The sequence below is a fragment of the Mixophyes fleayi genome, chromosome 3 (genome assembly GCF_038048845.1).
Source record: "Mixophyes fleayi isolate aMixFle1 chromosome 3, aMixFle1.hap1, whole genome shotgun sequence".
Classification (NCBI taxonomy): Eukaryota; Metazoa; Chordata; class Amphibia; order Anura; family Limnodynastidae; genus Mixophyes; species Mixophyes fleayi.
In genome coordinates, this window is record NC_134404.1 from 94,465,555 (window position 1) to 94,492,313 (window position 26,759).

General features: G+C 39.0%; 1 long non-coding RNA gene across 1 annotated transcript in view; it reads left to right on the plus strand.

Annotated features, from left to right (window-relative positions):
• Nucleotides 1–26,759, plus strand: part of LOC142142714 (uncharacterized) — a 155,274-nt gene that overhangs the window by 74,573 nt on the left and 53,942 nt on the right. The gene's annotated exons all lie outside the window — the stretch shown is intronic.

The following is a 26,759-nucleotide window of genomic DNA, read 5'->3' on the forward strand; positions in this document are numbered from 1 at the left end:
CCTTACGATTGGCCGGTGCTAAATCTGGCGTAATAGTGACCACATCACTTCAGGGCTCACGAATGAATTGCCGTACAATGCAGAACACAGGGTCCCCGTACAGGGTAACCATGAACCAAGATGCTTCGAAGTATGTGGTGGCATTACCCAATCAGCGATAGCACCGTACGCCCCAGTTGCCAACTGCAAGGGCTCTCCTGCTTGACCTTACTTACTCTGTGACTACCAAACCTTATAATATAACAAAAAAACAACAGGGTGGGTGGGAGGGGATTTCTGCGACGGAAGAGACCAAGCATCCTCTGCGTGAGAATATATGGGCACACAAACCTAAACACTCCCACAGGATTCTATTTGCTGGAGATGACCAACAACTTAACCCTCAATGGATAAGTGCTATGCTTCTGAACATGTGGATAAGTTTAAGGACGTTTGGCTTTATGTGCCTCACTTCTCATTCTGATTTTAAGAACACAGGTTTATGAAAATATTTTCTGTACACAATACTTAAGAATATTACACAATATTTAAGAACATTCTCTTAAAGAATACGATATTGCTGGCAAAACATGCAATATTGTAAAAAAATGCAACTCTACTTGTTTAGAACATTATATAAATGCTTAGTGGCGTCAGTGTGTGGAAAAAAAAAACAAGTTGCAGCGCCACCTGCTGGGCAGAGTTATACACTGACCTACTAAATTCTTAGTGTGTGTGGGAAAAAAAATTCAAAAAGGGCTGAAATTTGGTAGGGCTCAAACTCATTTTCGTGAGGTAATTTTACCTCATGAACACACATGTGTAGAGGCGTGCGTTAGTGTGTGTGTGTGTGTGGAAAAAACTATTTTCTCAGAAAGGGCTCATCCAATTGACCTGAAATTTAGTATACTGACATTATTTGGCAAAAAAATTAGAATAGTCAAGTCAGTTAACTTCCATCATCCCCCCTTCCCCCCGTGGGAGGGGTAGTAAAGGCTAAATTTACGAGTTGAGGGGTCAAACTCATTTTCGTGAGGTAATTTTACCTCATGAACATACATTAAAAAGGCCGCTTGCGTCGGGAACTAACGCTCTTCCCCTGAGGAGGACTGGGCTAGGTCCAAATGCATGACAAGAACCTTTTTAAGACCTTAAGTAGCTTGATTTGACTAGAATGCATGAGTATCGTGCACGGGTTAACTTGTATATATATATATATATATATATATATAGTCAGGAAAGGCTGGCTGCTGCTTACAACAGCAATTTTGCAGTGGGTTATTTTGAAATTAACTTATATAGGACTACATTTCTGTATATTAGCTCATGAATAACTAATAATAACTAATAAGTTATGGTGAATAAATGGCGGGGAGGAATGAAAGCTAAAGGTTAAATGAGGTAGTGCTTTCACTCTTTGCTAAGGGAGTTCTGTTTGTTATATTAAACTAATCTAAATCCAGAGCATACAATATAAGTCAACACAATTAGATCTTCAGACTTGCTGAATCTGACTATTTGAAGGTGCATAGATTGTACCTGTCTCTGTAGGCAGGAAGTGTATGAGTATGCATTAATCATTTGTTATTGAAAGTATCTGGCACAAAGTTGAATTTTTCCTGTCAAGACAGAAGCCAACCTACAAACACGCAGCGGAGAGCTCAGATTACCATCCAGTTGACTCATCTTGTCAAGGAATGTCTATGGATCCTTGTAATTGGCCCAGCTCCTCCATGCATTTACTGGACAGTTGTATTGCAATGTTGGGCTTGTCTGTTCACTATGAAGGCTTTTGCACAAATTTAAATCTGTTACAATATAAAACAACAACAAGCACAGTTAAACAGGTAAATAGATTTATATGAGCCTGAAAACAGGTGCTCAGTAAAACAATTGCAACATTTGAATTATTAAGATTAGTTTACTAAAATAAATGCTTGATACTTTTGTGTGGCAATATATTTGTTTTAAATAATATTGTTATTAACATTTATTTATATTGCACCAGCATATTCTGTAGCACTTTACAATTGAGAACAAACACAGTAATAAAACAAGACTGGGCATTAATAGACAAGGAGCAGAGCGGGCCCTGCTCGCAAGTTTTCTATCTATAGGAAAGTAGGAGTTTGACACATGAGGTTGGTCCAGCAGATAGCAATGGGAAAAACTCATAGGGCTTGATTTACTAAACTGCAGGTTTGAAAAAGTGGAGGTGTTGCTTATAGCAACCAATCAGATTCTAGTTATCATTTATTTAGTACATTCTACAAAATGACAGCCAGAATCTGATTGGTTGCAATAGGCAACATCTCCACTTTTTCAAACCTGCAGTTTAGTAAATATACCCCTTAGTGTTGTTATATGATCCAGTCACTCAACAATGTTGGTTTGGGGGCCAGAGGGTTGCTTGAGTATACAAGTAGATTATATACAAGTAGAACAGTCTAGGGAGGTGAAGAAGGTGGTTCAGGAATTTGATAAGCTCATCTGAAGAGGTGAATTTTCTGGGAACCCTCGAAGATTTGGTGGATAAGTGAAAGTCATATTTTACACTGAAGGGAATTGCACAAAGTGGGTGCATTCCAATGCTTAAGGTGAGAGATTTAGAGAGGGTAGGTAGATTTCTGCATAGAGATGATACTGAAATCCAAAGAAGCTTACTAGTTTTCCGAGAGACATAGTACAGCTTGAATAGAGCAGAGGACAGAGTCTTTTGGTACTCCAACTAATAGAGGAATGGGAGAGAATGTGAGTGTAGACAAGCATTTCAAAAAGATTTGAGGAAAATGTGAGTTGAAAGATGAGATGGTGATCTGAGAGATAGTTTGGATCAGAATTGGTTGTTTCAAAATAGGAATAATAAGCACACACTTGAATAATGATGGAAAGATACTAGTGGAGAGAGATTACACATTGGGTTGAGCTCAGGAGACAGTGATCGACTTGATCTGTGAGCATGATAGGGCAGGGGCGGATCTAGGAAATTGCTATACCCGGGGTGATGTGGGGGGGGGCGATTTAGGCCCCGCCCCCTTTCCGACTGCTAAGGCTGCCGGTGGCTGCACAGTAAGTGCAGGTCTGTTCAGCAGTGACAGTGTGCTGTCCGGCTGCTCTGATTGTGTTTTAGTCCCTGCTAGGGGGGGCGATCGCCCCCCCCCCCTGGATCCGCCACTGTGATAGGGTCAAGTGGACATGTTATATAGTTAAAGGAAAAAAGGAGAAAAGATACTTCATCTTCATTTGTGGGTTCAAATAAAGAGAAGGTGATAGTGGCCTGATTCATTAAGGCACATACATGCCAATATGTGTCGTATTTTACGTAAAAATCGCTTTGCGCATGCCCAGAAACATGAATGCAGCAATGTCCAATTTATCTTCTAGATCAAATGAACCTTACTACAGCCGGGGCCAGCGCCACCATTAAGCAGCTGCCTAGTGCATCGGGCTCCTGTTAGTTAGGCGGCCAGGGCGGTGCGATCGCTGCAACATCCATACAGCATTAAGCTGTTTATTTATTAAAATTTTGTTTGCAAGAGGGCATGTAAGAAAAAAAACTGTTTGGCAGGGTGGCAAGTTTGAGAAAAGTTGGTGGGCAGGGGGACATGTGTGAAAAAAAGCCGCCTAGGGCAAGGATGCATATGAAAGAAAATCTAGTTGGCTGTGGGCATGTGAGAAAAGCTGGTGGAATGGAGGAGGCATGATCTGGTGTAATTACCGATTACTAGTCATGTATGCAAGCTAGAACATGTGTTTGGAATCAAGAGCTACTGTAAAAATGCATTTTATGTATGATAAACATTAATAACATCTTAATAAATGTATTTTATGGTGGCTCAGGGGAAGGGAAAAAAACTTTTTTTATTTTTTGTCATTAATGCCTATATTATTAATAGGTGAAATTAATTGAACAGTTTTTTTCCTGTGCTTTCTTTTGTGACTTTATATTCCACGTATGTACTGGACATATCATGCAGTGTATTGTCTGTTAGAGCAGAGCACACTAGACCCATATTCATCAACATCATCATCACCATTTATTTATATAGCGCCACTGATTCCACAGCGCTGTACAGAGAACTCATTCACATCAGTCCCTGCCCCATTGGAGCTTACAGTCTAAATTCCCTAATACACAGACAGACAGACAGACGGAGAGAGAGAGAGAGAGAGAGAGAGAGACACTACGGTCAATTTTGATTGCAGCCAATTAACCTACCAGTATGTTTTTGGAGTGTGGGAGGAAACCGGAGCACCCGGAGGAAACCCACGCAAACACGGGGAGAACATACAAACTCCACACAGGCCATGGTCGGGAATTGAACTCATGACCCCAGCGCTGTGAGGCAGAAGTGCTAACCACTAGGCCACCGTCAACAGACGTATCTTTACATCCACTCCTTGTTCAATATGTACATGCATATGCCGATATATATGCGTTACAAAAACCGCACAATACGTTCGTTATGCATGCCGTAATAAATCAGGCCCAGAAGGTGCAGGAATTCAACAGGTTGCAGCGCCGGATAGATTTCATATCAGATCATGTGAACCATAGGCGTGCGCAGCACACTTAATGTAAGTGTACACCCAGGGAAATCTAGAGAGGGATAGATTGCACCACAGAGGTGGTGGGTCTAGCACTGCCTAGGGGCAGTACAAATATTGGATATTGCGAAAATGTTTACAATAATCATCATATAAGAACGGCTCTTTTCTTCCTGCTGTGTCCAGTGCAGAAGGGTTCAAAGGACTATTAATAGTTACGCTGATACTGCCTCCACCAAATTAGCCCAATGTCATAAATTAGTAACATGCATTTTCACGTGCCCCTTACGTGCTTATCAGATCTTCCCTCATTACTTGCTTCTCCTCCCCTTAAAAGATGAGCACGTTGGCTGCTCAGAGTCAGTCTACGGTCCATGCTGCGCTGATCTGCTCCTGCCTAGGGGTCATATTTTAAATGTCAAAGAGCTGCATCTGAATTGGCCACCGCTGCATTAGAATGTGCCCAGCACACCCTGTGTGCACACCAATGATGTCAAACTTGTTCTTGAAGTAGGAAGCAAGATCTTACACAGAAATGGTGGTCATAGGGTTGGTTTGGTAGGATAGATATAATCTTTAAATGTGTTTGTGTTTACTTTTGGACTACTCCAGAAAAGAAGATCCCAATAGGATTTTTAAATAGGTAAACAACAAATGTGGAGATGTTTGCATTTCATTATATTTTATATGGAAAATGAGACTCTCATTTATTTATAACAGTTAATATACTCTTCTCTCTTTATATTACAATAACATGTCAAGCTGCATCTCTGTGTTAGGCATAAGTATCTACTGTACACTTGTATGCCTGGTGGACCCCTGGTGTAAATATTATTGCTTTTCAGTTATACACAATTTGAGATACATCTGTCTCAACACACGTAATTATGTTTTTTGTTGTTTTTTTTGCATACATCTTTTTGTACATATGTTAAGTGTGCAAATATGTCCAACTCTAAATGAGGCTCTATGAATTTAAAACCTCGTGGACATTGTCATTAAATCTCGTGTGTTACACATAATGAGGCATGTTACCAATTACACTCTATTATAGAGTGTGCTATTTTTTATAGATTCATTTGAAAGAGGAAATATATCTCATATCTCATATATGATCAGAGTTTATTTTTACCTTTTGCTTTTGAGGAGGAAAAGTGATTTTTCAAAAACTTTTTTTTACATATATTTAAGTTTATTAACCCCTATTTGACCAGGACAACTTTTGCTTTTTCAAAAGAAATCATTTTTTTTATTTACTTTAAAGTCATAAAATAGTATTCAGTAAAACCGAAACAGTGTTTTGCACTTTACAGAAGTTTTTGCTGAATAATATTTTAAGTTAATGTAATCTTTATGATCAATGAAAGAAAGAATAATAATAATAATAATAATAATAATAATAATAATAATAATAATAATAATAATGTATTACATGCATATTTATGTATTTCCAAATGCATGAGAAACTCAGACATTCAGGGCCATCTTTTCCATTGGGCACGATGGGCAGGTGCCCGGGGGCCCCACGGGTAAGGGGGCCCCATAGGCAGGGCTCCTAATTAGAATAAATAATCCTGCAAAAGAAAAAAACTGCAAAAAAAACCTTCAAGGGTCATTGAGCAATTACATCTTGCTATCTCTATCTGTATATATCTATATCTATATCTATATCTATATCTGTATCTCTATACATCTACATCCATATATATATATATATATATATATATATATATGTAGGGGCCCCGATGCACTGCTTTACCTGGGGGCCCTTAATGCTGTTAAGATGGCCCTGCAGACATTAGAAAGTCTTCCTTCATCAGTATTATTACATTCATAAATATTGTTTCTGTGCTTTGGAGTCATGGTAAAGACATATCTCAAAACAATGCATGTTTTATGTGTTTAATGAGCCACAATAGTGACAAGAGGTTTTTACTGATTTTAGATTTATGTTGTTTTTTTAAATCTGGTCTGTGAGGCCTTCAGAGCCCCCAGTATCACTGAAAGCAAAGTGTTTCGGGTGGACAGGTTTAATTGATGGTGTGTTCTTGTAAAGAAGAGAGCTATACATTATGTGAACACAGACAGATTACATAAGCAAGGTGTGACTCAACAGGGGTGTGAGTGGCCACACATGGGGCTAGTCTGATAACATGATTAGCACGTTGATGATGTAACAATGCTGGAATAGAACAATTCACATAACCACATCAGTGACTGACAAATGATACTATAATTAGTTTGGGGCTTGTTTGGTTTGCCCTGTGTAACCTGAACTACTCTGACTTCAAAGTTTGTAAAGTATCCAGTTCATATAGTGCTGTGTTATTTACATGTTTTTGATAGCTAAGCAAAATGCCTTAAAAGACTGAGGGCTCTATTCATCAAAGTGAGAAAAGGCTGAGGCCTGGCGGCAGCTAACGCCAGGTCACTGTGGCGAAGGCTTATCCATGCAAAGCCTATTTACTAAGCACAGGTTCGCCATCTCTTGCTAAGAAAAAAGTCTTATTAGTAAAATAAAACATTTTCCTTTTTATTTTGATAAAGTTTTATTTAAGAAATGTTTTTTTCTTAGGGACCCTGCACAGGCCTGACAAGTGGTAAGGCTCCTCATTTCGCTACCAGCCAATATCCTTTTAATGGTAAATTGGGTGATAGATGTTTTATCTCTGCATAAGCAGCACCTTACATGTCACCCATTGATGATAAATAAAGTAGTGAAAGATGTTCAAACTATCATCAGCTAATGATAGGGTGCCTTAAACTACCTACACACCTATGTTAAGCTCTATTGTTGCTAAAGGGGCACAAAGGAATTAATTATTATTATTATTGTTTATTTATATTGCTTATGTTTGGATGTCACTATTGTAAAATATATCCTTAAATTTGGTGAACTGTAATGTCACTTATGTCTGTTGACTCCTCTTGACTGTGTAATGCATAAGGTCAGTAAAGGCAAAACACACCTAGATACGAGGTTCACCTCATACAAGTTATTTTTTTCAAACTGGCATGTATATTACAAGAAGTAATTTAACCACATTATAAAATAAATGCATGTGGCCTCACATTGTCATGGAACTTTTCAGTACCTTCTAATACCCAATATGTAGGTGTGTGTCGGTAAATATTGTGATTTTACATTATCATTGAACTCTTCAGTGTCTTCTAATGTGAAAGTTTGTGCCTGTAACGAAAACAAAGCCCCATAAATGTCTAAATAACATGTAGGGCCTGGTTCATCAAGGAGTTTATCTGCCAATTTTGTGCGTAACAAACAAAAATTTAATCTCCTCATGCCTAGAACTGGATCATACACAACAGACAAAGCAACGGTCAATTCATCTTCATACATAAAGGACATTTACTGCAGCCTATAATTTCTGGGAGGAAATGAGGAGAGGAAGGATGTTCGCCCATAGTCAATGTATAGTAAGGGCGAGCCAAAGTCACGCACACGCAGCCACATCCGGTTCAAGCTTTGGGCATCTCAAAGTTGTTTTTCTGCCATATCTCTTGCTCCAGCTACAGCACTAGTCTAAGTCCTGATTAATAGTGATGACAGTCTTGTATACATGCTATAACATGTGTTTGTAATCAGGAGCAACTGTAAAAATGTATTTTATGTTCAGCAGACATTAAGATCATCCTAAAAAATGTATTTAAGGGAAATAATATCTAAAAAAAAATTTTTTTAACTGTTTTGTCATTAATTCTTATATTATATTATATTATTAACAGGTGACATTAATTGAATAGGTTTTTTTTCTGTGCCGTTTGCGAATGTATATTCCACAAAGGCATTGGACGTATCAGTGTCTTGAGTAGTAGAGCAGAGCAGATCTACACCTGAATTCATCAGCGCACACATCTTCAGATCCGTTCCTTGTTGAACTTGGGAGTATGCAGAGTCAATTTACATGCACTTCATCATCATCATCATTATTTATTTATATAGCGCCACTGATTCCGCAGCGCTGTACAGAGAACTCACTCACATCAGTCTCTGCCCCATTGGAGCTTACAGTCTAAATTCCCTAACACAGACAGAGATAGAGAGAGAGAGAGACACACACACACACACACACACACACACAGACTAGGGTCAATTTTGATAGTTAATTAACCTTCCAGTATGTTTTTGGAGAGTGGGAGGAAACCGGAGCACCTGGAGGAAACCCACGCAAACACGGAGAGAACATACAAACTCCACACAGATAAGGCCATGGACGGGAATTGAACGCAAGACCCCAGCGCTGTGAGGCAGAAGTGCTAACCACTAAGTCACCGTGCTGCACTTTAAAACATACGCATGTTGCGGTCAGTATGTGTGCTTTAATGAATCAGGCCCGTAGAGCGTAAAGTAGAGAAAGCATTCACAGGTCTTTTTAATGTTTGAAAAAGGTGATTTTAGTGTCATATGTTTTAGTGGCATGCAAGCAACAGTTGGATATAGCTGCACTTTAGATCATCACTGTGCCCTACTCACACACAATCATCTTCCCACAAATATAAAACATTTGTAAAGGCAGTGGGAAATTATTGCAATGTTGCCAGAAAGTGTCATAACACCAAGGACAATGTTTTTTTAGAAGATCTACTGAATACCATCTCAGTTCAGCTCCTTGACCCAGTGGGCCTGAGGAGAGCAAAGCAAGAAAGGAGTACTTTGCACCTGGGCAAAACCATGTTGCATTGGAGGAGGACGTAGATTTAAAATTTGGGGACAGATTTTAAGTTGGGTTAAGGCATGTCCTAGATCAACTTTAAATTTCAGTGTAAAAATAAAGCTATCAAGTATTTGTGTGCTACATGAAAAAGCAGTCAGCATTTAACTTATGTGCAAAATAATAAGCTTATTTGCTCCCCTTGTATTGTAACATGGTTTGTCCAGGATCAATTTTACTCCTTTTTTTCCTTCAGTGAGTTTAGCTGTCAGTGCTGTCAACTGTCATCACTGTTGCCATCTTCATCCTTTGATGATCTCCGTGGCTCCCTTAGTTACAGTAGCTGCCATTGAACATGGGGAACAACTGTCCTGGCTCCTTTACCAGTTGTGAGCATGATGGTGAGGAAAAACACTGGCTTATGAACAGAGCCTCCAAGCTAACAGACAACCACCAGAGTGCCTGTGCAGCATGAGGTCCTCTTCTACCACCACCATAGGAAGGATACTCCACTGTGGTGGATGGTGGGAAACTGTTGAGATTGCCAGCAACGTACTGTTGTCTCTCCCTTTTCCAACTGCGCCACACCACCGGTAGCTACCCAGAGTCCATTGGTAATTGACTGCTACCAGAAACGACCTTATGTATCTTGTGTTCCCCACACCTCTTGTAAGCTTATTTGGGCAAGGTCTTATGTTATTGTATGTAATATGAGTCATGTCATGTGCCCCTCAATGTATAACGCTGTATAACGTGTCATACTTTCTAAATAAAAAGATAGTAATAAATGGTGCATAGCAAGTCTTTAGCAAGTATATAGCCACAAGTACACAAACAAGGTTTAAAACCACTACAAGTAAAGTACCAATGCTTGCTAACACAAACTAGGAAACATAGGAAACCATGGTCATGTCATCGCTAGTAAAATCGTAACAGTAGTGGATGAGAACAAGATAGGGGCACACAGTGTCCAGAAAAGAATGTTACAAACATGGGAGATCTCTGTGAGCATCTTTATTACAGGTATATTCTAAAGAAACAGGTTGATGATATGAAAAAATACATAATACTATAATGAACAGTTTGCAAGGAGCCAAGGTAAATAATAGGGGTAAATAAGAGCTGAACTGATGGAAGCTCTGGGGGTTTCCTTTCTCAATCACAAGAATTCCAGCCTACAAACTCAGGCTAGAGAAGTATGAGATTATGTTCATAAATGCATAGATAGGCAGAGTGGCATCTAGTGCCAGATTTATGGCTGCGTGAGGGGAACAAAACTGTTCAGAAAACTATTGCAGTAAGTGAGCCCATACTGCTATGTGACATCCCAAAAGTTAAAAAGGAACCCCAATTAGAGCATCTGCATAGAGGTAAACAAAAATACAGTGGAACAAAAATTTAACAACATCTGAGGGCCACAAGCAACAATCATTATCTGCTATATCCATAAACTGCATTCACCATCTCACTGTACTGGACAATGTAACTTGCTCATTTTATTACTGACTGCTTCCTTTTGTTTATTTTCTTGGTCCCTTGCCATTCATTCTCAAATCCCTATTACATCCAACAATTTTAACAAATTGTCTCTCTTACTTCTCTCTATGGAATTATTCTGAGAATGACAATATCCATCACCCCCTGCTTCACACCCGTTTATCCTCACTACCCCTCATCATTCCTTTCTAACAGTCATCAACTTTTTCTTCATTCCTTAACTGAAAACACTAAACCTGTTGGTACAAAATATTATTTCTGAAATATACCTCTCAATCCTTCTGCTTCTAGCAGCTGTTTATATAACTAAATCCAGGTCCCCCATATTTCCCATGCCCTTCATTTTGATTCTGCACATTATTGAAATCGAGCAAACCTCAAATATACTAACTGTCTCCTCTGACTTTCTAATTCCTTTACATGTACCCTATGAAAGTCTCTAACAAACTAACCTCTTCCTCTCAAACAACTTCCATCTGCTGTCAATAAAAGAAACATGTCTCAAACAATCAGACACCGCCTCATCTGCAGCTCCTACACATGATGGACTCCACTTAACCCAAACCTTCAGCACAGTCAATGTTCTCATCTGTTCCTTCACTCGTGATGCCATCTTTTAACATACATACAACCTTGATTTTTATAACCCATTCACTCATGTTGCTGTGATTTATCCTCTCCATGAATCACCCACCATTTCCCTGAACATTTCTCAGCCTGACTGTCTCACTTCTTTCATCCTCACCATCACCTTATGAGATTTCAACATCCTTTTTGATGATCTACATTCTCCTTATGCCTCCAAGCTACTGTCTTGGGGCTAGATTTACTAAGCTGCGGGTTTGAAAAAGTGGGGATGTTGCCTATAGCAACCAATCAGATTCTAGCTGTCATTTTGTAGAAAGTGCTAAATAAATGATAACTAGAATCTGATTGGTTGCTATAGGCAACATCCCCACTTTTTCAAACCCGCAGCTTAGTAAATCTAGCCCTTGTTCTCTTCCAGTGAATGTCTCTTCTACTCATCTTAATGGCTACTGTGTCTTGAATATGTGTTTTCCTTTGTTTAGTTTCTGATTTCTTTAACACTCATTTCCCTCTCTCTCTCTTATTTGCACTCTAACTCAACCAAGCCTCCTTATACCTGCAGAAATTTCAGTTCTGTTCATTGTTAGCAACTCTAAGCCTCTCTTAAACAACTTCTCCCCCTGATTTCTACATTCTTCCGTCCTGATCTGGCAGTCTTAGGCTTGGTAAACACTACAGGTTTTTTCAGCCAATTATCAGGCCAATCACACGATAAGAGACCGCTCGGCCCGATATCGCATCAGTGTGTATGCTCGGACAATGAACGATGATCGCTCCGAAGCACATTGTATCATTTGATTTGATTATTAAACCGAACTAAAAATCTCCAATTCTGCAGTGTGTATGCACTCAGGACCAGCAGTGCCCATAGATCTCTATGGGGTGCGCAAAGTCACAATCTTTCAGCTGATGGTTATGACAAATGAAGAGCACAAATCTGAAGGTAAATCTTGTAAAACATGTTTAGTTTGTGCACATTTTCTGATTATGAAGGTGCTCTGGAGTCTAGAAACCCTAAGCTTAGGGTTTCTAGACTCCAGAGCACCTTCATAATCAGAAAATGGATTAGATGGTGTGTCAGGTATCCAGGGCCGGATTAAGGGAATGGAGGCCCCTGGGCTAAGGGGCCCTCCATTCCCCGCGAGGCCCCCAATGTGAGCCGTCCGCCGCCCCCCACCCCCGCGAGGACCCCCCCAAGCACTTACCTGTCAGTGCAGTCCTCCGTCCCGGCGCGCTGTAAGCTCCTTACTGAGGAGATCTCGCGAGAGTTCATGAACTCTCACGAGATATCCTCAGTAAGCAGACTACAGCGCGCCGAGACGAAGGACTGCACTGACAGTACTCAGCAGCATCGATCGGGCCGGGGGCGCCCCCGCCCCCGACCGATCAATAATGCTGCTGAGGAGTTTGAAGGGCCCCCTGGATGCCCGAGGCCCCTGGGCTATAGCCCAGTTAGACCTCGGGTTAATCCGGCCCTGCAGGTATCCGGATATATAGTGATACCTAACCCTAGTCTCCACCATTGCTTAACCTATTAGAACTTCAGAAATACTTGTTATACCTATACTACCATTTAGTAGCAGAGGGGTGAGGCAATGTACCCACGTACTATTAAATCTACTATATTTACAACATATTAATCGATGTAGTACTGAATTCCACCTCTAGGAGCGACAACAGGGGACTATGTTCCTTGGAGAGGAGATATGTATAGGAGTTTAAATGAGATATTAAGTGTCCTGAAATAAACCATAATATGATAGAAGGTTTGGACACACTATTAAGATAATCCATTATACCTATACATTTTGAACTCAATATCACTATACCATCTATGTGATATTGGTACAGCTCATAACTCAATATTACTGATATAACACAGTGAGACAGCACAGTAGTCTTTTTTACTACTTCTTAACAGTGTTTCACCCAGTACATTTGGTCATCATGTTCATTCACTGAGTGTTTTTATTATTTCGCTAATGTATCATCTGTTTATTATAATAAAGATATTACTCTTAACAGAAATCTACTATATATATTGAACTAAAAGAGTGCCCTATATACACATTTTCCCATTCCCCCCCCCCCTTCCCCTCCTAGGCTTGTCTACACTTACCTCACATGATTTCTTTCATTACACAACTCATTGGACCCTCATCTGTCAGGTTTTGCTTCCTACACTCTTCAGAGTCTGCACTGACTAAGGTGATCAATGACTCATCACTGCTAAATCTAAAAGCAACTACTCACTTTTAACTCTCAGCGGTAAATGTATCAAACTGAGAGTTTTCCGTCGGGTTTGAAAAACCAGTCAGTTTCTAGCTATCATTTTTTTAGTACATTCTACAAAATGATAGCTAGAATCTGACTGGATGCTATAGGCAACATCTCCACTTTTCAAACAAGCCGGAAAACTCTCAGCTTGATACATTTACCCCTCAGTGCTTGTTTATCTGGATTCATCTCCTCTCCGCTTCCTCTATCAATTGAAGTACCACAAGGCTCAGTGCTAGGACTTTTGCTCTTCTTAATTTAAACTACTTATCACACTGGAATGTGTCTAACCTCTCTGGATATTTTAGATATCTGTGTTAGGCCTGGTACACACTGCACAATTTTCCAACCAATGTGTTATCTACAACGATTTTACTAACAACTGAAAAAAAGGCCTGATCAGCATTCTGATTCTTGTGTACACACTATACATATTTTAAAAGATTTATCCTCAGAACTGTGCTCTTCAACATCATCATCATCATCATCATCATTTATTTATATAATGTCAGCAGATTCTGTAGCGATTTACAATTGTAAACAAACAGTAATGAAACAATACTGGGTAATACATACATACATAGATGTAAGAAGCCCCTGCTCGCAAACAATCTATGGGAGAATGATTTTATACCAGGGGTGTTCAACCTTTTAGCTTCCCTGGGCCACATTGGAAGGCGACAAGTTGTTTTGGGCCGCACATAAAATACACTAGCACTAATGATAGCTGATCATCCAAAAAAAACATAGAAAACATTGCTAATGCTCCTTGTTGTTGCTCAGTGCTTCAATGACATGCTAATGGCTGCTGTCAAACATCAAGTGATATTGTTTACAACATTTTATGAAGGGCTTCAATACAGCAGTCATTAAGACAGGAAGATAAGGTCCGTGATGCTCCAGGACCAGGTGAGTTTATGCACTGGTCAGCGTCCCCAGAAATAATAAAAAACAAAAAAAAAACCCTAACTTACCTTTTAATCGGCTTGTTCTCTGATCCTCTTCTCTTGTTTTTTCCGTTTCACTGCTGCTGATAGTTCGCGTGGGTGACTCCTATGTGCTGTGTTCCGCAATGGATGTCGGACATGATGACGTCACGCCCGACATTCACTGCGAGTGCCGCATGGAGGAGGAGACCAGGGAGGGACCACGTGACCACAAGGTAAGTATTTTCTTATCTTTTTCTTTTTTTGCAGGATTTTTCTTTTCATTAACAGCGCTGCCCCCTTGCCACAACCAAAACTCTTGCTGGGCCACATTTACAGGCGTGCTGGGCCAAACCCTGTTTTATACACAAGGGTAAGTGCTACATTATATTGAATATTTGTCCATGCAAAAGTTACAAAGTATTTATTGGGCTGTATGCTCAGTCACACAACTATGTTGGTCAGAGGGTTGTTGTTTTGTGTTAGCTGTGTAGGTGGTAAACCTAGGGAGATTAAGAGGGCGGTAGAGGAATATTATAAGCTTGTCGATGGATTGTCAGAGAACGCTTAGGGCAGCACGGTGGCTCAGTGGTTAGCACTTCTGCCTCACAGCGCTGGGGTCATGAGTTCAATTCCCAACCATGGCCTGATCTGTGTGGAGTTAGTATGTTCTCCCCGTGTTTGCATGGGTTTCCTCCGGGTGCTCCGGTTTCCTCCTACACTCCAAAAAACATACTGGTAGGTTAATTGGCTGCTATCAAAATTGACCCTAGTCTCTCTCTGTCTGTCTGTAAGTGTATGTTAGGGAATTTAGATTATAAGCTCCAATGGGACAGGGACTGATGTGATTGAGTTCTCTGTACAGCGCTGCGGAATCAGTGGCGCTATATAAATAAATGGTAATGATGACAATGAACGCTTGAAGTTTAGTAGACTAGAGGAAAATGCAAGGGTGGGAATTCCACAAAGAGGGTGATGCCCAAAAAAAGTCCTGTAACTGAGAATAGGAGGAAGTGATGAGAGTGGAGGAGAGGTGCAGATCAGAGGTGTCAAGTTGCAAGATATTTTGAGACAAGTGAGATGTATGTCGGTGCAGTTTTGTTGATGGCCTTGTATGTTAATAGAAGAATTTTATATTGGATTCGTTGAGAAACAGGCAACCAATGTAGAGACTGACAGAGTGACTCAGCAGATGTAAAACGATTTTAAAGGAAAATCAATCTAGTCACTGCATGCAAAATAGATTGTAGGGACTTGAGTCTGATTTTGGGAAGACCAGTAAGGACGGAATTACAATAATCGATGCGGGAGATGATGAGTGCATGAATTAAAGATTTTGCAGTGTCTTGTGTAAGATATGTACATATTTTGGAAATGTTTTTAGATGTATGTAGCATGATGTAAATATAGAGTTGATGAGGAGAACAAAGGATAGTTGCGAGTCAAGCATTACACCTAGGAAGTGAGCTTGCGGGGGTGGGATTTATGGTCATGTTGTCAACAGAAATAGAAATGTCAGGCAGGAAGCTTCTATTGGTGGGTGGGAATATTATTAATTCTGTTTTTGAAAGACTGAGTTTGAGTTAGTGAGAAGACATCCAAGATGAAATGGCAGAAAGACAGTCAGTAACACGAGACAACAAAGATGGTGAGAGATCAGGAGAGGATAGATAAATATTGTGTATCATACATATAGAGATGATATTGAAATCCAAAGGAGTTTATTAGTTTTCCTAGAAAAGTTGTTTAGATAGAGAATAGCAGAGGATATAGTACTGAGCATAGTACTGAGCCTTGTGTACTCCAACTGATAATGTAAGCAGAGCGGAGGTTTGTTCTGGAGATATTAACAAAGAAAGAGCAATTAGATATGTAGGATGAGACCAAGGATATGATAGTGTCTAGAAGACCTAGGGATTGTAGCATCTGTATGAGAAGAGAGTGGTCAACAGTGTTGAATGCAGCAGAGAGATCCAGGAGAATTAGAAGAGAGTAATAACCTTTAGTTTTTGCTGTGATCAGACAACCTTGGTCAGCGCAGTCTTTGTGGAGTGTTAAGAGCGAAAGCCTGACTGAAGAGGATCCAATAGGTTGTTTTTCAGAAAGGAAACATGTGAGGCGAGTGAAGTCAATTCGCTCAAGAAGTTTGGAAGGGCATGAGAGCTGAGAGATGGGGCAGTAATTTGAGAGAGAGTTGCACCATTTTTACCCTTTCTTTCTCTCTATTATTACCCTGAGTTGTTATTATTATGTTATCACTCTGTGGTATTACCCTGTGTTATTATTGTTTTATTTTTTATTTTATTATGTATATTATTCTCTGCTACGGCTCTATATTATTACGCTCTGTTATTACAATGTGTTTTAATTCTCTTTTGTTACCATGTGTTATTCTGCTTTTTTCTCTTTGTTATTATCCTGTTATTACTGGTAAAAATGGCAATGAAATACCAGTCTGTGTTGTTCTTTCTTACGTGTTCTTGCAGCTTTGAGTACCTGCTGATCTGTCTCATTTGTTCTTTGGCTTTGTTGCTGTCTGGAAAGTTGGGATCCTGTGGGATCCTGTTTTATATAGTCTTCAACTGTCATAACTGTCAGCTGAAAAGATCATGACTGTAAACTGTATGGAGATCCTTAGTGTGAATGCATACACACTGCAAGATTGGAACGATGTCGTTCCTTAGCTGAACGAGCTTAATAGTTCTGATGAACAATCAAATCAAACGATGGTCAGTGCTTTGGAACGACTATTGTTCATTGTCTAAGGCTGGGTATGCATCACAAAAACTTTCAACCAATTTGTTATCATTAACGATTTTACCTTACAACTAAAGTTCCAATCAATTTGTTGATACATACGTACACACTTTACACGATTTACATTTAGATCTGTGCTCTTCATCTGGTCCTGTAGATGTTTAAAGAATGACAGCGCAGTATTCATTCATTCATTCATTCCTGTCACACTGATTAAGCACCTTGTTATAGCTTTGCACATGTCATTGCAAATTTTGTTAGCTTCAATGACACTAAAATTAAATATTCAGTCTCGGAACAAAAGGACGAATTATTCCATCTACAGCATTCTCTACATTTACTCACTGGGACATGTTCATTGCCGGCATTGGGTGAAAACATCATGACTCTATGGAGATCGTGATTGTGAGTTCGTACACACTGCAGGATCGGAAGACGATTGGGACAAGATTATTAGTTTTACCAACAAACCAAATGAATCGATGATCATTCCTTTGGAACGACTAACGTTCATTGTGTAAATGTACACGCTACTGTGATATATGACCGAACAGTTGGTTTACAGGTGTTTGGCATTATAATCGGCTGAAAAACCTGTAGTGTCTATCTAGCCTAAGTATACACATTAATACGATATTGGGCTGAACGGTCATTTATTGGGTGATTGGTCTAATAATTGGCTGAAAACACTGTAGTGTGTACCCAGCCTAAGCTTAGCCTACCTTAAGCTGGGTACATACTATAGACATTTCGACCAATTTTTATGCCACGCGATTTTACATGCGATCGATGGTCCGATCGCTTGGTCCATGGACTGCATACACACTAGCCTTGTTTAGGACGATAAAGGGAAGAGCAGACGTCCCTTTAGCGACTTTTTACAGCCATGTTGTCGTGAGCAATGACTGTAATTTCGTACTCACTGTTGTGGATCGGTCGGAAGTTTATACACACTACGCAACGGAAACGAGATTGGAACGAAAATATTAAACGGTACGACCAACCAAATAAGGCGATAATCGTCCATTTGGGCAGACTTTCGACCATCGTGTCACTGCACACAATGACCCGACTTTTGAACGAGCGTTCGTATGTCGGCTGATTTAGCCGATTATTGGATGAAAACTGTGTATTGTGTACCTAGCTTAACTGAATGTTTTGTGCAATTTCATCTTAGATGTCCTCTCACCACCTCAAATCCATTTGTTCAGAAACTGTGCTATTAATCTTTCCACCAGATAACATTTACTACTTATTTGAAATCTCCATTACTGTTGATAACATGACAATAAACCCAACTCCTTAAGCTTGTTGCCTAGGTGTGTTGCTTGAGAATTATCCTTTGTTCCCCACATCTAATCTGTCTCAAAATCATGTTACATGCATTTCCAGAATATGCAGATATCTCACAAAAAACACTGCAAAAACCTTAATTCACAAACTCATAAACTCCTGACTATTGCAACTCCCTTCTTACTGGTTTTACCCTAACCAGATTTTGACACATAGGGGCATATTCAATTGTCCCAAAGTTCCGCGGCGTTAAAACTATTATAGTTAATACGGTAAAATCCAACGAGTATCTTACCGTATTAACTGATTTTCCGCGCAGGATTACCGTAATAATGGTAATCGTGCACGGGCCGCGGGATTTTCGGCAATCCCGCTGACAATTGAATATGCCCCATACAATACATTTTGAACACTGTAGATAGACTAATTTTCCTCATCAAACGTACCTACATTGACTGTCTGTACATTACAGAAGCCAATATAAAATACACCAACTAACATACAAAGCTATTAGCAAAACTACACCAACATACATGTCTTTTCTTGTTTCAAAATATATCCCAAATCAAGCCCTCTGCTTTGCACAACAACTGCATCTCTTACCCACACTCATTTCTTGCTCTCATTCCCGGTTACAAAACTTTACTCAGGCTGCATCCACTTTATCATCATCTATTTATTTATATAGTGCCACTAATTCCACAACGCTGCACAGAGAACTCATTCGCATCAGTCCCTGCCCCATTGGAGCTTACAATCTAAATCCCCTAACATACACACACAGAGAGAGACTAAGGGCAATTTAATCGCAGCCAATTAACCTATCAGTATGTTTTTGGAGTGTGGGAGGAAACCAGAGCACCCGGAGGAAACCCAGGCAAACACGGGGAGAACATACAAACTCCACACAGATAAATCCATGGTCGGGTATCAAACTCATGACGCCAGTGCTGTGAGGCAGAAGTGCTAACCACTAATCCACTGTTCTGCCCATACCACTTTATGGAATTTCTCACACAACAAGACTATCCCCTAGCCTCCAAACCTTTAAGTATTCCATGAATACTTACCTCTTCATTACAATTAATATTAATAATATAATCATCTCTAAAGAGTAAGGAGAAAGAATTAAATGAGTTACCCTTTAAATGAACTCCAATTGGCTATTGAAGATATCTGGGAAAAATCAACCAAAGCACAATGAATTACTGTATTACAGTTACCCTCTTAACCTGATAATAAATTGGGAGCCCACGATTGGTGGCATATTTAAGTGCTTGCAATGTAGAAATTAACAAGGTTTCTATGAAATTTAAATCATCATAAAGTTTAGTGGCAGGGGTTTATTTATTTAGTTATTCAGGCCGGGGGGGGGGGGGGGGTGATCTTCTTATTATAACTATATAACTATACAGATCCAATTTCCACAAATGATTTAATAAATTAATAAAAGTTTCTCAGTTTGATCAAATGCCAATTTAAAAGTCTTTGACAGCTGTATATAAAGATATAATTTTTCCAAATAAGGTCCTCATCAGCAAACTTTGCATTCTTGGGGGTCATTTACCAAGTGGCAGAATGCCTTGGTTTTGTACTGGTGTACCTGGGTGGTCTGCTCAGCACACATCAAAGTGGACTCCAGTTTACAGTCATGATCTTTTCAGCTGACAGTTATGACCTCCACTCCAGGGAGATGAAGCCAAAACCTAAATTTGCGGCTCGTTATGGAGAGAGGTAGAAAATTCTCTAGAGACGCACAATACAAAAGCTATAAAAATTACTTCAAAGTTCAACCTCCTACACACTATTATGTTTTTCATTTAAACTACTGACCAGTTTAGCCTCAAATTAATCATCAGTGAGTGAATGGACATGCCTGAATTAAATGTGCCAAATGTATGCTTGTATATGTTTAGCACATTGCTCAATTGGAAACTTCTCTGTATAAGTGCAACATAGAGGCACAAAACATGTCCCTTTAAAAGTACAGGCCGACTCAGATAGACTCTCTCCTTATGCAGAAGTCCTTTTGCGCAGTGGAAATGGCTATGTGCCCTTCTACCCAGCAAGTATTGCACCGAAAAATGTGCCCTCCCCACCCCTTTAGTGTATTATTGTATTATAATAATCCTGCTCCACCTAAAAAAATATATATATATTTTCTGCACTTGACTCTGCCCAACTTCTCCCTCTGCCTGTGCAAACTATTGCTCTTATGCGAAAGCTGCCATCTTGTTGTGGAAACCCACACCAGTCCAGCAAATTGAGATGCACTGGGGGTCCAAAGCTGGTTTGCACTGCACAGTAAACATTTTGTGCTTTGTAAATGACGTCCTATATATTTTATACTTTCCAATAGAGTACAGCATTGTATTGGGGGAGGGGGAAATTAATACATGTTGTTGGCTTTTTAGCAGAAAATGGGTTAAAACGAAATAAACAACAGTCGATTTATTGTCTTTATCCCAAGCATGACCTGTGTAAAAGTCATACTCTCTAAAGGTCAGAATAGGATTAGAGAAGGCAAATTCTAAGGCTATGGGCTTGTGAATAGTAACAAGCACCCTACTGTTCTCCTCAATGCTTGAGATATGATAATGGCACTGTGGCTTTTGATCAATGCGCTTTTTAATGAGACAGATTGGGTGTGGATCTAACCAACATGTGGTCTTGCAGGGTTGTCAAGGTAATACATGTTGTTGTAAACAAAACATGTTTAATGCAATTTAGAAACAAAAGTCTAAACTCTAACAGGATTATGTTTATTTATGTCAACATTTCCTTATTGAATCTGGTTGTAATGAGGGTTTGGTTATAAATCCATGCTATGTCTGTCCATTACTATCCTATTACTAGGTCACCAATCAGCCTACTGTCTGTCACCTGTATGCAGAAATACACCTCTAATATTGATTCCCATCTGATTCCAGATAAGCAAATTGAATCAAGTGCAAATGTGCTCAATATCAACTTTAGATAAACTATGTACACATGAGCTAAGGTATTTATTATATGTGCCTAGCAATCAATGCAATATGATATATTGTAATCCAATGCATGTGATGTACTCTCCCACTTGTGTGTGTGCGTGTGTGTGTATATATATATATATATATATATATATATATATATATAATCTCAGTTTCTCACTAAGCCATTGCAAAAGGTTACATGTACCATGTACCACTGTAATTTTTGACCTTGCAAAATTACCATTAATCTAATAATAATATAATAATATTAATAATAATAATCGCGTTTTCTCGTGCAAAAGGCAGGTTGAATTAATTTCCACTGCCCCCCAAAAAAATACAATATTTAAAAGTATTTTTTTTTTCATATATTACTATAAATGTAGAAAATGTATGCACAGGAACACAGGATATTTTGCAAAGGAAACTAGTTTCCTGCATATTTATATATGCCAATGAGAGTTTCCATATTTCTTCTTTTGCAAAAAAAAAATAATTAAGACTCCAGTGAGAATGCTGGCTAAATTATCTTAGAATATGGTTAAATACTGTGTTTATAATACTTAACTTGTGTGAATCTGTGTACAAACAGCTTTGAAATATATTCTCATTTTTCACAGCTCCTGATATTTCTAGTACAGATGCTCAGGCTCAGTTCCCCAAGAACTGAACACTGATTATGCGCCCGGCTCTAAATGAGGCCGTAAGGCCCCATACCCACTGCCATTGAATTTGCTTTTCATTAAAAACTAAAACAAGAACTAGATTAGCCCAACAAAACACAGTTCTTTATAATGTCTACATTGAAGAATTCCATCTTTGTACAAAAATGTCTTTGTATTATTTATCCATTTTAGTGGCATCTTATATACCTATACAATTGTTGTAAACTACACTACATCTAAGGTGCTGTGCCTTCTGAATGGTCGAAAAGGCACTCCACGGCGATGCAAAATTGCAGAATTTTCTTCACACCCTATAGAGATGCACAGGAAAATCTACAATTCTGGTTTATTGTAGCACATACTTGCCTACTTTTGGCAAGTTGTATCCGGGTGTGTCTAGAGGGCGGGAGGGGGCGGGGCGAGGTGAATTGAGACTTTTAGCGTCGCCCTCGCGCTAAATATGCAGTTTTGTCGCGGGGCGTGCCCAAAATTCACCGCAAATCGCATCATTTTAGCCCCGTAATTGCGGGAGATTTGCCAGCTCTCCCGGGAGTCTGTGAGACTGACCCGAATTTCGGGAGTCTGTCGGACATTCCGGGAGAGTTGGCAAGTATGCTGTAGCACACAGAAATGTGCATAGTTGGACATTAGAATTGAATCAGCCCCTGTATATTCCCCAATAGAATGCTATACGTGAAAAATTATGACTGCATTATTTTGTATGATACTGCACACAGTAAAAAGTAACCAAAAATAAATAAATAATCGCAGTTAATTGAACATTTTCCCATCCCAGTTACATCCACAGCAGTCAACAGATCTCATTCACTCAGTATATGTATATTTATTTTTTTAAAATGTATTTATTGTTAGATCAAACTTATCATACAGAAAAATTACATTTTACAAATAAACAGATATATGTTATAAAGTAAAGTAATTATATAAAACATAGAAATACACCAGGGGGTATATTTACTAAATTGCGTGTTTGAAAAAGTGATTTTAGCTATCATTTATTTAGTACATTCTACAAAATGACAGCTAGAATTTGATTGGAGCTGACAACTGTGTGTTTGAAAAAGTGGAGATGTTGCCTATTGCAACCAATTAGATTTAGCTATTGTTTATTTAGTACAGTCTACAAAATGACAGCTAGAATCTGATTGGTTGCTATAGACAACATCTCCACTTTTTTAAACCTGCAGTTTAGTAAATATACCCCCTTGAGTGTGTAGAAAATTTCATTCATAAGGAAGGGCATTCATAACGAAGGGGATGGGAAGTAATGAGATAAGGCATGGAATGGCACACCAGGGTGGCACCAGGCTGCTGGGTAGTATATCTTTATTTTTAATAGAAAGAAAATAAACATACATAATACAGTGAGCTGCTACCACCAGGTACAGGTGTTTTGAATATTTTGATGACTAGTCATAGCTCTATGGATTACTACGCGGCAACTCTGGAAGTTCAGAGATAAAACAAAAATAAAATAAAATATGTTTTAATTTATTCCTATTTACTTTATGACAGGCAATCACAGCAACCATTTCATTACCAGGGACATTTTATACTTAGTTCAGTAGAGAGTGTCGGAAACTCATATGAGTAATGATGTTATGTAATTGCATAAAATGTGTTACCTACCTTTATAGGAACTATCAATGCAGTTTGGGAACTTAAAGTGGTCCTAGAAAAAAAAACTAAAAATGGCCTCACAAAGGTGGGATCAAATCAACTGTAGGTGGTGCCTACACTAAAATAAGTGGGGTTTGTACACTTAACCCTAGCCACATTGTTACTAGGCAAGGTCAATGCAACAGGTAATGGCAGACAAAGAGACAGCAACAGCTCGCATTTTGGGACCTATATACTTGGCCCATGCCAAGCAGATTCTGATGTCCTTTTAGGCCTGCCTTAGGCTCTTCTTCTTGAAGCCCATCTACACAATGGTAGAGGCTCTATTATTGCTGAAGGCCAGGCTGTCACTTTAACTTAGCAACCTGTTGAAGTAAGCCAGCTCCCTACAGGGGGATTCCCATAATGGGCCACCTGACAGGAGGAGGAAGAGGAGAACCCGCTCCACAGCTCCCGCCCGCCTGAGCCCCCCTATGTCATTGCTGCCTGAGAGTCAGAGCTTCTTCCACAGGAGAGAGGATGCTTGACTAGTGTCAAAGGAGGAAGAAGCCAAAGATCTTCAGCAGAGTCAAGCAGAGGTTAGCTAGGCATAACTGGTTAAACCAAGAAAAATAGATCAATCAACCAGCCTGCCCCAGATATATAGCCATAAAGGATCAGCAGGTCTGCTGAGCAGGACAGCCTGCCACTGCCTCCAGGCAGCCTTATGAAACCATCCACTTACCAGGAAAAATACCGATTAGGTCTATGGCCAGTCCGTCCCGGGATCTATCCATGTAAAATGACAACCATTTGAATATTTGTGTGAAACAGCAGAAATATTAATAAAAACATTTTAATATAACATTGTATTGATATTAAATTAATTTAAATAATAAAGAATGTGCTTTACATGATCCTAATATCTCTAATGACTCTAGTACAGCTTATATAATTATGTTTCATGTGTACATGCATTTTTACAGAAGATCGCTTTGAAAGGTGAAATGCTTTACTTTTCAAAAGCTGTATTTTTCAGTCGTATACTGTATGTCATAATGACATAATTTCAGTAACTCTGAAAACTACTGAAAAGATCAAATGTATCTCACTTGGTTTTATTCTTTTCTCAGGATGGAACGGTTACTCATACGTTACCTTCTGAGTGTGAGTTTTCTCTGGCTACAAAAGACTATGTTTGGAAAATGTTTTTTTTACATATATTTGTATTTAAATGTGTCCTGCTAATAGGTTTACTATAATATTTTAAACAGTAAATTCTATATTTCTGGTCTGGAGAGTGATTTGCGGATACAGTATAATCAGGGCCTGATTAAGGGTTCAGGCTGCCCTAGGCTAATACACTTGTAGTGCCCCCTCACCTTCCACAGCAGACTAATACGCTGTGGGTAAAACCAAACTTGTCCTTAATTTAAAATCCAGTTTCCTTCCCCCCTCCAAAAGTTTATGTTCCCATATGTTCAAAACTCAGCTCTACTTAACTTTTTAAAAGGGTCACAGCAATCTTTGTCACTGATTTTGTTTTTATTAAAATCAGAATGGAGGGAAGTTTGAGCGCTACTGTGCCTGTCATTATCCTTGTCTCTCCTACTCACTTATCCTCAAGCACCTGTCCAAGGATGACTCATTGTCTTCAGCCTTTACCATGGTAATACATCATAACACCTTACTGCATTTTTTTTTCATGTTTTCTTTTTACTTTGGAGAAAATCAATTCTCTTATTAAAAAATTATGTCTGTACCTCTCCCTGTCACAATTTTGCTCCCCCTAAAAGCCTTGTGCCCTAGGCTTTAGCCTAGTCAGCCTATTGGATGATCAAGCCCTGAGTATAGTGAGTGCAATTAGTCCTAGAAAGCAAATTTCCTGTAATACAGCAGTGTCCAAGTATTTACAGGAAGAGGGCTGTATACATAGCGTAGCCACGTGCTTCCAGGCCAAATACTGTTAAGAAATGGATGTTATACAGTAAATTCTATGAAGGTTGTCAGAGATGGGTTGGGCATAAAAAAGAAATGTAGTGTGCCACAAATGGACCGTGGGCCTTCTGAACAATATGAATTGACTCTGCCTACCCCATATTCTGTGAACTCGACAGGTAATGAATGTCAGATACTAAAGGCATACGTTTCAGCCAGCTTGTCAAATCTGTACTTGCATATTGTGCAATCAGGTATAGGGGAAATAAGAAATACAATTCCAAACCTGATTGGACAGGATGGAGGTGAACAATTATCCAAGATGGAGAAAAGTTACAACTTAAATAAATCACCCATTAAAACTTAAAGAAACTCTTTCAAAATTGGAAGGACAGAGGGTGGTGTAATGATCCATAAGAATTCACATATCTTAAAGTAAAAATTAACAGCATAATATGTGGGACTAGATCATCGGGAACATATATGCAACAACAAGTTATATATGCTCCTTCTTATTTTTGGGGGAGGGGAGCAGAGTGCTTGCTAACTTTACTTATTTGGTTATTTGCTTGAGTGTTAAAATTTAATTTCATTATTAAATATGTGGTACAATTAAATATTTTTACATATGACATGTTGTTGAAGCTGTTACTTTTTAATAAGTGTAACCTGAAAGCTTATCGTTTAAAAAGATTAGTCAATTGATCTTTGTAACTAGCTATTGGGATTATAAATACTGTACCTGTACTTTGTACAGGTTGTGAAAATGAGACATTTTATTGCTTTAAGGTAATGCCAATCTATAAAAACACAACCAATTATCAGGATTTAATTTAATGATGTTCTTGACAACCAAACCCAACCTCTCCTAAAAAGTTCAAACAAAATATCCTATGAGTATCCTGTTAAAAAAGAAAACTCCATCATATTTTCTTATCTGTGCAGCCTCCATTGCATTCGTGCACGATTTACACTAGTGCTCTATAAGTAAATTGCAAATTCATTGTCTTAAAAAGCAAGTTCCCCTTG